The sequence below is a fragment of the Lagenorhynchus albirostris genome, chromosome 5 (genome assembly GCF_949774975.1).
Source record: "Lagenorhynchus albirostris chromosome 5, mLagAlb1.1, whole genome shotgun sequence".
Classification (NCBI taxonomy): Eukaryota; Metazoa; Chordata; class Mammalia; order Artiodactyla; family Delphinidae; genus Lagenorhynchus; species Lagenorhynchus albirostris.
In genome coordinates, this window is record NC_083099.1 from 41796236 (window position 1) to 41812417 (window position 16182).

Below are 16182 nucleotides of genomic sequence, written 5' to 3' on the forward strand. Positions count from 1 at the left end.
GAAATAGAAAACAAGTCTCTCCAGCCCATGTCCTTCTGACCCCATCTTCACCTCAGGATATAAACCTTCCCTCTTCTCCCATCCAGCAGCAGGAACAGGTGGAAGAAAGAAATTGTTACTCATAGCCTGAAGCAGGGACTCAGGGACTGAGAGAATTTCCAGGTCAAAGCAAGAGGCCAAAGACTTGCTAATGTTGGGGAAGGGCCACTCCTGGAGAGGGAAAGTGGGGAGAAAAGGGGGAGAAAAGAAATAAGTGAAAGCACAGTGAGGTTGGGGGAGAAGGGCATGGTGCCATGAGAGACAAGGGGGTCGATGAGGACACTTTCCGGTGCTAAGGACAACCATGCGGGTACACGCTCAAGGTCAGACCAGTGAGGTCTGTGCTCATGGACCATGCTCAGAGACGAATCAGATCAATATGGAGGGCAATGGTGAACATCTTTCCTCTACTAGACTCATGCAGTTTGGAATCTGTCTGTGGAATACCTGAGTTAACTATTTGACCCTCCTCTGTGGTGTGTGTGTGTGTGTGTGTGTGTGTGTGTGTGTGTGTGTGTGTGTGTGTGTGTGTGTGTGTGTGTGTGTGTGTGTGTGTGTGTGTGTGTGTGTGTGTGTGTTCACTTGGCCAGAGAACAAGGACAGACTGTCCCCTAGCAATACCAGTCAAACAGAGACACTGAATGGTATAAATGAAAACAAGAGAAGGCAAGAGAATTCTTTTTTTTTTTTTGGCCACACCATGTGGCTTGCAGGATCTTACTTCTCCAACCAGGGATTGAACCTGGGCCCTTGGCACTGAGAGCGTGGAGTCCTAACCACCGGACCACCAGGGAATTCCTGCCAAGAGAATTCTGCTGTGATATTAGTCTTAAACAATCATAAAACCACAGAACTGGAAAAGACTATGAGAGAGTATCTGACCTAGCCTTCTGCCTATAAAAAGTTAGTCTTTTTTTTTTAATTTTATTGAAGTATAGTTGATTTACAATATTCTGTTAATTTCTACTGTACAGCAAAGAGATTCAGTTATACATATATATACATTCTTTTTCATATTCTTTTCCATTATGGTTTATCTCAGGATATTGAATATAATTCCCTGTGCTATACAGCAGGACCTTGTTGTTTATCCATTCTATATTTAATAGTTTGCATCTGCTAAGCCCAAACTCCCAGTCCATCCCTTCCCCCCCACCCCCCAACCCTTGGCAATCATAAATCTGTTCTCTATGTCTGTGAGTCTGTTTCTGTTTCATGGATAAGCTTATTTGTGTCATATTTTAGATTACACATATAAGTGATATATAGTATTTATCCTTCTCTTTCTGACTTACTTCACTTAGTATGATAATCTCTAGGTCCATCCATGTTGCTGTAAATGGCATTATTTAATTCTTTTTCATGACTGAGTCGTATTCCATTGTATATATGTACCACATCTTCTTTATCCATTCACCAGTCAATGGACATTTAGGTTGCTTCCATGTCTTCGCTATTGTAAATAGTACTGCTATGAACATTGGGGTGCATGTATCTTTTTGAATTATAGTTTTCTCTGGAATATGTGCAGGAGTGGGATTGTAGGATCATATGGCAACTCTATTTTTAGTTTTTTGAGGAACCACCCTACTGTTTTCCATAGTGGCTGCACCAATTTACATTCCCACCAACAGTGTAAGCGTGTTCCCTTTCCTCCATGCCCTCTATTATTTGTAGACTATTATTAAAAGTCTATTATTTGTAGACTTCGTAATGATGGCCATTCTGACCAGTGTGAGGTGGTACCTCATGGTAGTGTTGATTTGCATTTCTCTAATAATTAGCAATGTTGAGCATCTTTTCATGTGCCTGTTGGCCATCTGTATGTCTTCTTTGGAGAAATGTCTATTTAGGCCTTCTGCCCATTTTTCAAATGGGTTGTTATTTTTTTGTTATTGAGTTAGTTGCATGAGCTGTTTTTATATTTTAGAAATTAAGCCCTTGTCGGTCGCATCATCTGCAAATATTTTCTCCCAGTCTGTAGGTTGTCTTTTCATTTTGTTTATGGTTTCCTTTGCTGTACAAAAGCTTGTAAGTTTGATTAGGTCCCATTTGTTTACTTTTCCTTTTATTAGAAAGTCAGTCTTTTTTTTTGCTCAGCGGCCATGGCTCACAGGCCCAGCTGCTCCGCGGCATGTGGGATCTTCCCGGACTGGGGCACGAACCCGTGTCCCCTGCATCGGCAGGCGGACTCTCAACCACTGCGCCACCAGGGAAACCCAGAAAGTCAGTCTTTTTAAATCATGTGCCTGACAAAAGACCAGGCATTCTCCCTCATTACTCCATTCCAGTATCTTTTTATTCTGGTAGTCTGGAAGTTCTTTATGTCCAGTAGAAATCTCTCTTACTTTAATCCTATTTTCTCTTATTTGATCTTCTGTACTGTAAACAAAACAAAACAAAGCCAACTCTTTCAAAACCCCTTTAGTCTTTAAGAAGTAGTAAAGGATCATTTATTAGGGCCTTTGAACACTGGGAACATTCAAACAACAGAACTGTGACGATGACTTCTGCCAGTGTTGGCCCAGTGGCCCGGATCACTCAGTGCAGACAGGGTGGTGCTGATTATAATAGACAGATAGAAAACAACCTTGTCAGTGGCTATTTCACGTGAAAGGATAGCATACCTTTTATGAAATAAAGGTCATTTACTACTGAGCAGAAAAAACTACTGTTGTACAGGCTGAAACAGACACTTGAAAAGGAAAAGGGCTGCAAAAGCAAGCAGACACTGATGAATCTGTTCCAATGCATGTTGCGTTCGTGTCTCTTTAATTTTGCCAGAAGCAATTTCAATAAATCCTGTTAGCAATTTTCTCACACTTCTCTCTGCAGAACATCAAAAATTTCACAATAAGTAAATAAGATTTTCTTTTTTATTATTGCATACTGCTTTGGGGGGGTTATTTTAATAAAATTAACATGCATCACAAATTCTATTTTTTTTATAATATGAGAATTGAAATGCATAACCTATTTGTTGTTTTTAAGACCATTAAATATTTAGGGGGTTTTACAGTGTGTGACATTTTTGTTGTTGTTGCTTTCAGGTAAACCCAGATATCTTTACTTGATGAAAAATGAAAACAAATTTTTTTTTTTTTTTTGCGGTACGCGGGCCTCTCACTGTTGTGGCCTCTCCCGTTGCGGAGCACAGGCTCTGGACGTGCAGGCTCAGAGGCCATGGCTCACGGGCCCAGCCGCTCCGTGGCATGTGGGATCTTCCCGGACCGGGGCACGAACCCGTGTCCCCTGCATCAGCAGGCGGACTCTCAACCACTGCGCCACCAGGGAAGCCCCAACAAATTCTTAATCCATGCTTTATTTGATTTACTTTCATTAGATAAAATGTTCTATAATCATACAAGGCTTTTAAAATTATGTATTTATTTATTTTGATCATTAAACACATCCCATTTTTGATACCACTGTGTATTAATCAGGTTTGGTTAGGCTAGGCTAAGCCATAGTAGCAAATTAACTCTCAAATCTCCGTGGCTTCACCTAACAGAGATTTATTTCTTGCTCACGTCAGCTGTGCTCTCTGGGCCAGTGGGGGGCTGTCTTCCACACAGTCTCTCAGGTACCTGGGCTGATGGGAGATCTGATATCTTGTAGCTGCATCATCAGAACATGAGGCCCCTTGGCTGCTAGCAGAAGAGAGAGCCACAGGGTCTCACACCAGCTCTTAGATGCTTTGCCCGGAAATGACACTCATGACATTTACCTGCTAAAAAGGTCTTTTATTTGATCACAGTGTTCTTTTGAAGTTCAGAATGATCTTGTCTTTAATTATGTCAACACTCCTTCTTTTCTTTCTTTTTTTTTTTTTTTGCTGTATGCGGGCCTCTCACCGCTGTGGCCTCTCCCGCCGCAGAGCAAAGGTTCCGGACGCACAGGCTCAGCGGTCACGGCTCACGGGCCCAGCCGCTCCGCAGCATGTGGGATCCTTCCGGACCGGGGCATGAACCCGCGTCCCCTGCATCAGCAGGTGGACTCTCAACCACTGCGCCACCCGGGAAGCCCCCTTCTTCATTTCTTAGGTGAATTTTACTTTTGTTTGCCTCCTCTATCTGTTAGCATTCTTAGGTATAGACAAAGAATCAAGTCTAGGTCATTTAAATGAGAAGGGATTTATGAAGGGAGATTAGAAAGCCCAGGGAATCATGGGAAAAGCTGGAGGAACAGGTTCTAGGCCAAGCTACCACCAGTCCCCAAACCCACCAGTCTTTGTTGCAATGGGGAAGATACTATACCCACTGCTGACCCCAGAACCATGACATTGAAGCCAACTGTGCCAGCAGAATGGATGTCTGGGCCCTGTCTGCACTACAGGTAGTTTCTGACAGGTACAACTGAGAGGCAGAAACTAAGTTATAGGACCTCATCTAAGACTCAGAGGCTAGGGAGATTATGAAATGTTAAATTTTAGAATTTACTTTAGGAGGATAGAATTCACATGGGGAACTATAAGATGTGGGGTTTGAGCAGATTTGAGGCTGCCATGAATAACAAATGTTTACTATATTTTCTTTTATAGAACTCATTTTCTTTGCACTTGTCAATTTGTTTTCTGTTACAGAAGTAATATAACTAGAGATAAGAAAGAAGCACTCAGACTGCCATTACCCTAACATAGCCACTGTTATTATTTTGGTATGTTTCCTTTTTGCTCTTTTTCTATGCAGCATTCTTTTCTATAAAATTATTTGACAATGAATACTGATTTCTTAGTGAAATATTAGAACACAAACATTTTCCCCCATGTTGCCACATTATCTTCAAGATCATGAATTTTAGTGACTGTGCAATATTACAACAGTTAGAATGGCTTAACTATGTAAATTTACCAGGTAAATATAATGTTGTGCAAGTCAATAGGTATACCTTCTCTGGTTACAACTGTATGCTTATTTTTTCATTTATGCTGTGATTATGTCAACATTTTGATGGTTACCTTATTTTCCAATTTTCATCAAGATGTGTGACCTCACAGAGACACCGTCCAAGACTCAATGCAGATAAGGAAAGAAATGTGATGAAATTTTCAGGCAATTGTTTCATTTAAGTACAAAAACACAATCTTCATTCTTTAGAAAAAGGGACTTTTAGTATGTATCATCCATGCCGGTAGCCAGTCTTTATATAATGCCAGGTAATTTTTTAAAATTCCAGCAACTGTTTCATTATTCATTTGCTTATGTCATCATAAATTTAATGTAGTTTCCAACCATTACATACAGCAAAATCCAATTTTGTTGAACTATCCCTCCCTTTCAAAAAAGAAAATGTCACACACACTAATAGCCTTTAGAAAAATCCATTAATTTTTGTATTGAGCATTCACTATTCCCAAGAACTCTACTAAGCCTTGTGTGAACACAAAGATGTATAACAACACATACTGCCTGCCAAGGAGACACTTAAAATCTCTGATCAGGAACTTTAAAAAAAAAGCAGCAGTGTATCGTATTGCCTTTTAACTTTTATTTAAAGGCATTAAGAAAAAAGAAAAAAATTTTTTTCTATTTCTTTAATTTTGTATCTATATGAGATAATGGATGTTTACTAAACTTATTGTGATAATCATTTCATTTTTTAAAATATTTATTTATTTATTTGGTTGTGCCAGGTCTTAGCTGCAGCAGGTGAGCTCCTTAGTTGCGGCTCGCCAGCTCCTTATTGCAGCACATGAGCTCCTCAGTTATGGCATGTGGGCTCTTTAGTTGTAGCATGCAACTCTTAGTTGTGGCATGCATGTGGAATCTAGTTCCCTGACCAGTTTTCGAACCCGGGCCCCCTGCATTGGGATCTCAGAGTCTTAACCACTGCACCACCAGGGAAGCCCCTAATCATTTCATGATGTATGTAAGTCAAATCATTATGTTGTACATCTTTAACTCACACAGTATGTATGCCAATTATAGCTCAATAAAACTGGAAAAAAAAAAACCAGCAAGTATTTATTTTGCCAACAGTTCTAGGTTTGGGGAATATAAAGAATAATAAAATACTTGCTGAAAAGAAGATTATATAAAGTAGAGTAATTTAGGAAGTAAAGAGACAAAAGAAAGAAAAAATCATTAAATATTATTTTATAATTAGGCACAGTGTGCTCCCTTTGGTATATAAAATTTAAACCAAACTGAGCTTTGTTTTAGACAAAGAAAGGTAGGGAAAAATAAGTTTCCAGGCTATGGGAGCTTAGAAAATACATAAATGAGAGAATCAGTGTTACTCTTTAGGAAACGATATATATTTAGTACTAATAGAGCAAAATAGGTATGTATCTATGTGTGTATATATATGTATGTATATGTGTATATATGATAGATGATATAATCAAGTTTTTAATTAAAATCTGTATAATACAATATCATTTATCTTAAGAAGACATGGGAATTCCCTGGCGGTCCAGTGCTTAGGACTCCATGTTTTCACTGCCAAGGGCTCGGGTTCAGTCCCTGCTCAGGGAACTAAGATCCCACAAGCCATGTGGTACCGGCCAAAAAAAAAAAAAAAAAAAAAAAAAAAAAGGAAACAAAAAGAAGACGTAAAGTATTTGTTTGAGGCTTTACAATAGTTTTTAAGAGCTAACTCTGGGGAACAGAACAGGGAGTGGAATAAGGTGTGCTTTTATTTTACATACTTCTATTGATCTTGGGTGGCCTAGGCCTGCAGCGGCTTGAAGCAGGGTTTCGGTTCCTGTCAGTGATTGAGGTTGGGTCACAGTGGTGAGAGCACCGAATCCTAGCCACTAGACCTGTGACAAGGCCCTGGCCCTACGGCTTTGCAGAAAAAGAATTCCCACAGACGCAGAAAGTAGTGAAACAAGTCAAGTATTTATTAGGGAAAAAAGAAATACTGTACGTGTGGACAGACACACAGGCGGGTTCAGAGAGAGAGTCACACCCTCGTGGCAGTTTGAATCACTTTTATGGGGCATTTCTTCCAGGTTTCTTTTGGCCAATCATTTTGATTTGCCTGGTTCAAAGTCCATATTTGGTATAGCTCAGGATTTTCCCATGTGTGCACACACATCTTAGCCAAGATGGAGTCTACTGAAGAGGTCTATGGGTAGTGAGCATCAGCTGACATCAGTTAGCATCCCTCCCCTTTTGACCTCCAAGGAGCCTTTCTGTGCATGTGTAGTCGGGACTTGGAGAATGAGGAATATGTGGTTTCTTATATTCTATCTGGGCAGGGCCCAGCCTCCTCTCTCAATTGTCCTGTTATTCCCGGCCCAGAGTATCGGTCCACAAGGAACAAACTCAAACCATTTGCCCTGGGGGCCCATCTATCACCTGCCTCAGTATAACTTTAAATTGTAAAAAAAAAAAAAAAAAAAAAAGATTTAATAATTATAAATATGCATACTTTAAGTGCAAAATATTGAGTAGATACGACAAATAGTTTAAGAAACAGTGAATGGTATGTTTATGGTTATATTTATTGTGGTAGACATGTAGACTGCATTCATTTGTCAAAAGTCATGAATTTATATACTTAAAATTTGTGAATGATATGTAAATCATACTTCAATAAGCATAAAAAATAAAGGCACTAAAAGAATTGGATTGGGGCTTCCCTGGTGGTGCAGTGGTTGAGAGTCCGCCTGCCGATGTAGGGGACACAGGTTCGTGCCCTGGTCCGGGAAGATCCCACATGCCACGGAGCGGCTGGGCCCGTGAGCCATGGCCGCTGAGCCTGCTCCGCAACGGGAGAAGCCACAACAGTGAGGCCCGCGTACCGCAAAAAAAAAAAAAAAAAAAAGAATTGGATTGATAATCAAGAGACGTGAGTTTTATTCATAATTCTAGCACTCTGTTATTTTTGACAAGTTATTCAAACTCTCTGGGTCTCAGTTTTCTCATCTGTAAAGAGTTAGACTGGGTGAGAGCTCAGATGTCTCATCCCTAACATCCTGAAAATACAGGAAATATCCCACAGGCTGTCAGTGGTTTTCTATCAAAAAAGAATAATAAACATACATATTTATTATATGTGTGTATATTTATATACATACAGATACACATCCAAATGATATTTGCTTTGAGAAACTTATAAAATGGGTATCCTGTATAAAATTCATGAAGTACTAGTAGAACCTTAAAATCAATCATGAAATGAATAATTATCCCTTAAGAGTTTTCTACAGCACTTGTAGTTGTGGAAGTCTTGATATGCTTCCATTCTGTAAACGTGCTAATGAACTGAGATTTTCTCAAATGGGATCATTTAGGCTCACGTTTAAGTACAGGATTCAGTTAAAAGAGAATAGTTATTGTTTACAAGTGCCTAGTGGACAGCCAGGCTCTGAATAAGGTACTTTTCAAATGTAATCTCATCTAAACCTTACAGCAGCCCTAAGAAGGAGATATTACTATTCATTTTACAGACAAGAAAACTGGGACTCAAGAGGTTAAGTAATTTGTCCAAAGCCAGCAAGAGGCGGAGCCAGTTTTCCAACTCAGGTCTGCCTGACTCCAAAGTCCATGCTCCTTCCATCCCAACCTATTCTGTAGACCTTTCTCACTGACTTAATTCATATTGATATTCCTCTTATGATAATAATCCTAACTTATCTGAACTAATTTCTCATATCCCAATGTGGTCAAAACCAGCAAAATCACTTAGAGAATGAAGGTGATTTTCCAAAAAAGTTTAAAATACAGTCTTACTTAAAATCATCTTATTTTTTTAAAATATTATATTTTATATAAAAATATATAAATATATATGCATATGCACTGGCATTAGTAGGAAGCATCATTATTTAGGGTATAAATAATTTCCTTTATATTCTGTCTTTCCCATGTATTTTTCTAAAAAGAGTTGAAAAAGAGCTTCCTCCCCTGAACACTAGCTGCTGAAGAACATTTGAGTCAAAGTTTCTTTCTGAGTCTCAGTCATTCTCAGAGGAACCCCAAAGTAGTTTCTTTTCTTCCTTAAGTTTCTTTTGAAGGATACTTCATTTGTAATCAGTATTACTTACCATGCAACTAGTATATCAGGATTGCAAAGCTTTTTACAATTATTGCCTAATACATTCTTCCAGAAGCTTCTGGGGAGACCAACATTTTACAGAAAAGCAAAACGAGATGTAGATATGTTAATTTACTTGGCCAGAGTGATGCAGTGACTTTGCACAGATACAGCCAAGGGAGAGTCCTGGGTCACTAGGACAGAAACTCTGCTGTTTGAATAATAACATTTCATAGTTACATTCATCCTATAATTGCAGAAAGCCCACTTCACTTTACAAATGAATCAGTGACAGAGATGCCTTAAAAAAAAATCTAGAGTTCCCAATTTACTTCCCAGAACTGACTCACCTTCGTTCCAGTTACCTTTCAAGTGTTTGCCCTTGAATTAATTGATAAAAGACTTTAGCTCTTCATTCTTATCTTTACTTTTTGCACTGATTTCAAAATGAGAGACACAATGCTAATTTATGTCCGACAGACTTCCTTGTCACCGTTTTGGCTTGCTCTTACAAATTTCTGTATTAACATACAGCTTGATGCTAAATAGGTGTGAGAGAGAAGCTGCAGCTCTCCCCATAAACAGAAGTCCTCCTGTATTTGACTTCTAGCCATATCCACCTGAACACTGGTTCCTGTTATTAAATCAATATTTTTTGATTCATTTTACTGTTCATTCTTGGCAAGAGGAGCTTCCGTCTTTTAACCTTTCTCATGACTAAGCTGAATGTTTCTTTGGTTTGGATGAAAAATTATACAGTTAAGAGAAGGTAGTAAACCTTTGCTATATGGCTAATAAATAAGACCGTCGTTTTTTTTTTAAAAATAAATTTATTTATTTATTTTTGGCTGTGTTGGGTCTTCGTTTCTGTGCAAGGGCTTTCTCTAGTTGCGGCAAGCAGGGGCCACTCTTCATTGCGGTGCGTGGGCCTCTCACTGTCGTGGCCTCTCTGGTTGTGGAGCACAGGCTCCAGACGCGCAGGCTCAGCAGTTGTGGCTCACAGGCCCAGTTGCTCCGTGCATGTGGGATCTTCCCAGACCAGGTCTCGAACCCTGCATTGGCAGGCAGATTCTCAACCACTGCACCACCAGGGAAGCCCCTTGTGGTATTTTATATCTGATTTCATGATGCTTTGAATTTGTAGTTAATAAGTAGACTCTCCAGCATCATATTATAAATGAAATGCCAACTTTATTTAAAATTTTATGTTAGGTCATATAATAACTTGACAATTATTTTGATAGCTACAAAGGAAATGAAACACCAGCAGAATTTATTTAAGAAGGTGTGTCATTGTGTACATTTAGAATCAGAAAAATAAAACTCCAGTTATGGAAGCACTAGTATGTTTTATTAGGTAAAATCTGAACAATAATCTTTAGATGGATTTATTAATAATTTTACAGATATTTATTAACTTCTCTGAAGTACTATTTAGAAATTTTGGAAGACAATTTCATTACTTGACAAACATTGGCAGCCCCTTTTGTAATTGATTTTTTTCTGAACCATCCTTTAAGAATGTTTTCTTAAAATTCATTATGATTATATTTTGTTTAACTAGCTTTATTTAATCTTTTGAATTAAATTACCTCTTTAAAAATATTTATGTAAGTTCAGGTTTCTTGAGAAATCCAGAATGAGTGGAAATAAATTTATGTAGCTGAGAAACTTAACATATGTATCTAAAATGTACATAAACATAAATTCAAAATTTTCTGTTGGACAAATCCAGTGTGATGTACTTTAGTCTTTAGAGAATTAATTGAGAAAAAATCGAATTAGTAAAATGATGTTTCTGCCATCAGATTAATTAATTGACTCATCTCTTGGCAGAGGAAGTGAGGCTGTCCACATGAAGTAGTCACTGGACTAGAGACCCAGAATGACTGGGTGCAAATCCTGGCTCTCTTGATGACGAGTCACTGATGTCTGTGTATTGGCTCCTCACCCATAAAATGTTATAATGATATTTTTAGACTTAGGTGAACGGTGAAGAATATTTCATCAAGTGCTTATAAAATGCTTTGAAGGTTAAAAGTTCTGAATGTTATTCGATCACAATATACAGAGTAGATATTAAAAAACTGCTCACTCATTACTGTCATGTTTGAATGGATTTCCTAGGATTGAGAAACTTACTTAGCTAAATATAGAGCCCAGTTGCTGGTGTTTGGAGGGAAATGCTATGTTAGACTCACTTAGCAATGACAGTATGTCAGTCTCTGACATAGTGTGGATATAGAATTACATACTCTAGTTGACTTTACTTATTCTAGTTTCTTTGAAACTGTTCCTCTAGAGATTTCATAATTTTAGCTTAAAATTATTTATCTTAATATTGCCTTTGGTCCCAACCAATCCTTAAGGGCATATTTGCTTGAACCCAATCATTCCACTACATATTGGTGTAGCTATGACTCTCTTATTACCAATGCTCTGATTATCGTGTCACTGATTGCTGGAAGCTCCAGGTTTTGAGCTGACCTGGATTTTACTGTCTTCTCAATAGGTGACAGTCCTGGGAATGACTTTCCTCTCTAAGCTACTTGTTACAGAAATACCTTCATTAATAGCCCTTTTGAGAAGTTCCAAAGTAAAACAAGCAAATGAACAAACATAAAATCTCAAAATCCTGAACATTAGAAGGCTCATAAAACTACGTGATCATTAAAGTCTCTTCTAGGTCCAAAAGGCTGTAATTATAAAACTTAGGAAAAAAAGAAGTCCTCCCACCCAGTGGGTGATACACAAGGTTGACCTGCTGCTGCTGCGGTTTCTTCACTGTTCATGAGGATGTGTGTGTGGAGGGGAGACCAGAGGAGCAAACAGCAAGGCTGCCCACAAAGGCAGACCACAGGAGGCGCTGGGGCAGGAAACAGTTTTACTTCCTGGTGGGAGAAAGCCACAGGGCCTAGGCTGGGGGGAGGCAGTGAGGCACCTGGGTCACAAATTTAAGGAGACACCCGCTCTCTCAGGCAGCCTGAGAGTAAGGCTGAATTTGGTACCCCAGGAGTCCGGCCCTGAGAAAAGGGCTTAACAAGGTCTGTTCCAGGAAAAAAACAAGCAGCCACAAACCTGGGAATCTTGAAGCTGGCAGCGGGAGCTGGAGAAGCCAATCAAATCCATTGAAGAGCTAAACTGAGAAGTCCTTTGTTTTCTGTTGTGTACAGTCTCTGGCCTCGGGCACTAAATTCCTACAGTTTCACAACCCTAATTTCCTGCTCTCCCAGGAGCACCCACAAAGAGGAAGGGACAGTTAATTCTGGGGAATCGATATGGGGACAGCAGGGGAGAAATAAGGTGTGAAAAAAAAACAAACAAACAAGAAAGGTCAGAATAAATTATGTACACAAAGTGTCCTGGGCTCCTCCTGGGTCCATGTTCCCTCTGCTGGGCTAGGTGTGGGGCCTTGAAGGAGGCCTCCCTGCCAAATGGCTTTAAAGCCCTGGCTGCACTTTGAGGGACCCTTTCACCCTCTTGGTAGTTACTGCTCCCTTTGCGTAGTCTGGAGTAGCCAGAGCTATGTTTTCATTTCACAAAACTGAACTTAAAAAGCTATCACTGGGGCTTCCCTGGTGTCACAGAGGTTAAGAATCCGCCTGCCAATGCAGGGGACACAGGTTCAAGCCCTGGTCAGGGAAGATCCCACGTGCCGCGGAGCAACTAGGCCCATGCGCCACAACTACTGAGCCTGCGCTCTAGAGCCTGTGAGCCACGACTACAGAGCCCATGTGCCACAACTACTGAAGCCCGTGTGCCTAGAGCCCGTGCTCTGCGGCAAGAGAAGCCACCGCAATGAGAAGCCCGTGCACTGCAGTGAAGAGTAGCCCCTGCCCGCTGCAACTAGAGAAAGCCTGCGTGCGAAGACCCAACGCAGCCAAAAATTAATTAATTAATTAATTAATTTTAGAAAAAAAACTATCACTGAACTTAAGTTGTTATTTCAAGCTTCTTTTCTGCCTGATAGTGGAAATATAGTTCAGTAGACTGCAGATAAGCTTATATCTGAGGTTTTTTCATCATTTCTGGTAAATTCCATGAATTCAGAACTCCCCTCCCCCACCCCACCCCATCTCCCCAGAGTGGCATCTAAGTTCTAGGGGACACAAGGTGAAGTGTCAGGTTCACCAGTGCCCCTTTCGGTTGACACTCACTGCTCATGTCCACATTCCCATGGTCCCCAGTCATCAGTCCTGCTATAGCAGCTCCTTATCTTGACTGCGGTGATCCTCCCTGAGCCACGTCTCCACCTCTCTTAGGGATTGGGAAACTTGGATGTCCTCCAGTGCCACTCTGGAGACTTGGGGGGCTGTCTTAGACACATCTGGTTGCTACTTCTACCTGTTCCTGTTTACCTTGGTCCCATCTGAGAAGTGAACACAGGTCCTTCTGCTCTCAGATCCCCAAACCTCTTTGAGGATTCTGTCAGTCATCGTGACTCCCCCCCACCCCCCCTGCCCCTGGGACCTCAGCCATATCTTGAGCCGCTCTCCCTTGCTCTCTTATTTGACCCTCTCTCTCTTCAGCTTGGAGATTATCTAACACTACAGTATCTACTAGTCATATGTGGTTACTGAGCGCTTACAATGTAGCCAGTCCAAAATGAGATGTACCCAAAGTGAAAATGCACACCAATTTCAAAGACTTAGTTTCAAGGAAATATTGTAAAATATCTCATTAATATTTTTAGTATAGCTTACATACATGTTGAAATTATAATGTTTTGGATATGCTGAATTAAATATAAGATAGTGTTACAATTAATTTCACTCTTTCTTTGTACTATAAAAAATGTAGCTACTAGAAAATTTAAATTGCATTGTATTTCTTTTGGACAAGGTAACTGTATTTGGAGATAAGACCTTTAAGGAGGTAATTAGTGTTTAATGAGGTCATAAGGGTGGGGGTCTAATCCAATAGGATTGGTGTCCATATAAGAAAGGAAGAAACATCAGGAAGGCACAGACAGAAGAAAGACCAGGTAAGGACATAGTGAGAAGGCATCAGTTTACAAGCCAGGAATAGAGGCTTCACAAGAAACTAACTCTGCCGGCACATTGATCTGGGACTTGCAGCCTCCAGAACTGTGGGAAAATCAGTTTCTGTCTATGGTATTCTGTTATATGGTACCCAGTCTATGGTACTGTTATGGCAGCCCTAGCAGACTAATACAGGAAGGATAACTCATTCTGATATCATGTCTTCTTTAAAAATCAAATGTTTATGGCATTAGTTTTATCTTTTGATCCTTAAAAACCCTTTCTCTTAATCTACTGTCTGTGCCAGGAATTTTTAAAATCTAGTTTGAAACTCAAGAGCTGAGTGAAAATGGACTCTTTAGTTCTCTGTTCTCTGTTGTGCCTTCCTTCCCCAAGGCCATAGAAGGAGTTACCCTCTGCTGCCTGAAGTTGAGGAAGAGGTCACAGAACAAATGGGAAGTATGGAAAATGAAAAATATATGGTTTATACCATAATATCAATCTGCTATAGCAGTTATTCAGTACTTTTCCCCCTTTCCCCATTTTATCAAGTTTTGGAAGGATCTGATTTCGTTTATTTGGTCATTCATTAATTTGTTCCATATTTGTTGCCTACAAATTTATTATGTATATTTCAGTGTGAATAGCTTTCAGATGGCATTTGCATTAAAAATTTCAGATCTTTAATTTAATAATGAAAGATATTATATACTGTTAAAGAAATTGAAAGTATCACAGAAAGGGCATGGTAATGGTGGAGAGAAATGGCTAAAGGTACTAAAACCCTGTTGTCCATGTCATTATAGCTCAGAAAATTTTGTTAGTTATGGAGGAAACCTTGTTGTCCACCCTCAGCACAGATCCTACTTTGCTAGAATTCCTATAATTCCTGATGTAACGCACATGGCACACACAGGGTCAGTCTTGGCTTCCAACCAGTGGTCACTGGGGGACAGTGGAAGGCCAGAAAGCCAACTCTTGTACTTGGATGGACACAGGTGGCTTCTCCCATCCTTTGTATTTTTCTGATTCACCAGGCATAACTGGGTCTTACTGCTCATCTCACTGCATTATGAATATATGTTTACCTCTCTGTGAACCTCTGGAGAGCAGGACATTATAACTTTTATTTCTGAATATTCCTTTGCTCAATACCGTGTATATAATATAGTAGATGCACAATAAAAGTTTTTGGAATGAAACAAAATGAATGCACGACTCCAACAAGTTCTGCCCTCAAATCCTCACTTCAGACTTTCTCTTACCTCTTATCTCTGCTGGCCTGGACACAGAACAAGCATCCCCCTCCAGCTCCTTTAATCTTAAACAACCCCTCCTCTTCTTCATAAAAACAAATTATTTTAAAAACTGTTGAATTACCTAAGTACTACATGAAAATATTATCAATATAACATGATAAAATAACACAAAGCAACTGTAAAAGCCCATAACCACTCCATGGTAATCTCCTCCATTGCATAGCAGTGTGGGAATAGCTTCCACCCCCTTTCCCATGTATTTTTATATATGTATTATCTATCTACTAAAATAGATATATATGTGTATACTAATATATATTAATATACATATTTAAACTAAATAACTTTATGCTGTTGTGTACGGCTCGGCAACTTGCTTTTTTTTTTTCCACTGAATTGACTGATATCCTTTTATGTCACTATGCATACATCTTCCTTCTAGCTGCTGCATTCTTTTAGCTGCTGCAAGCATTCTGTAGCACAGAGGAACCAAAATACATTTAAAATATATTTAACTTCTCTATTGATGATCATATAGTCCATTTGCAATTTTTCACTGTTATAAACAATGAACATCCATTTATTTACATGCTTCTTTGGATACATGTGCAAGTGTTTTTTAATGATAGATCCTTAGAGATTGACTTGCTAGGTTCAAGGGTACATGTAGGTTCTGGGGAATATCCTGAGGAAGAGGCTTTCTTGGCCATTTGCCATACAATGTTTCCTTGCTTGTAAACCAAATAGATGTGCTAAAATGTACTAGGGCAGAATGACACAACAAGACTCAGACTGTACGTGTCCAAGGAGATAATATATGTAAGTTGTATGACCATGGATAGAAACCATATGATGTCCTTTAACTTCCCTTTGACATCCTGTGGCTACCTTCTTCCACAGCATAGCAGTATGGAAAA

The 16182-nt window shown here is 39.4% G+C and overlaps 1 long non-coding RNA gene across 1 annotated transcript in view; it reads right to left on the bottom strand.

The window, feature by feature from the left end:
* Positions 1-2448: 2448 nt before the first annotated feature.
* Positions 2449-16182, bottom strand: part of LOC132520459 (uncharacterized) — a 42251-nt gene continuing 28517 nt past the window's right edge. The window contains exon 3 of the long non-coding RNA XR_009540551.1: positions 2449-2868. This is a non-coding gene — a long non-coding RNA (uncharacterized LOC132520459). The remainder of the gene's footprint in view (positions 2869-16182) is intronic.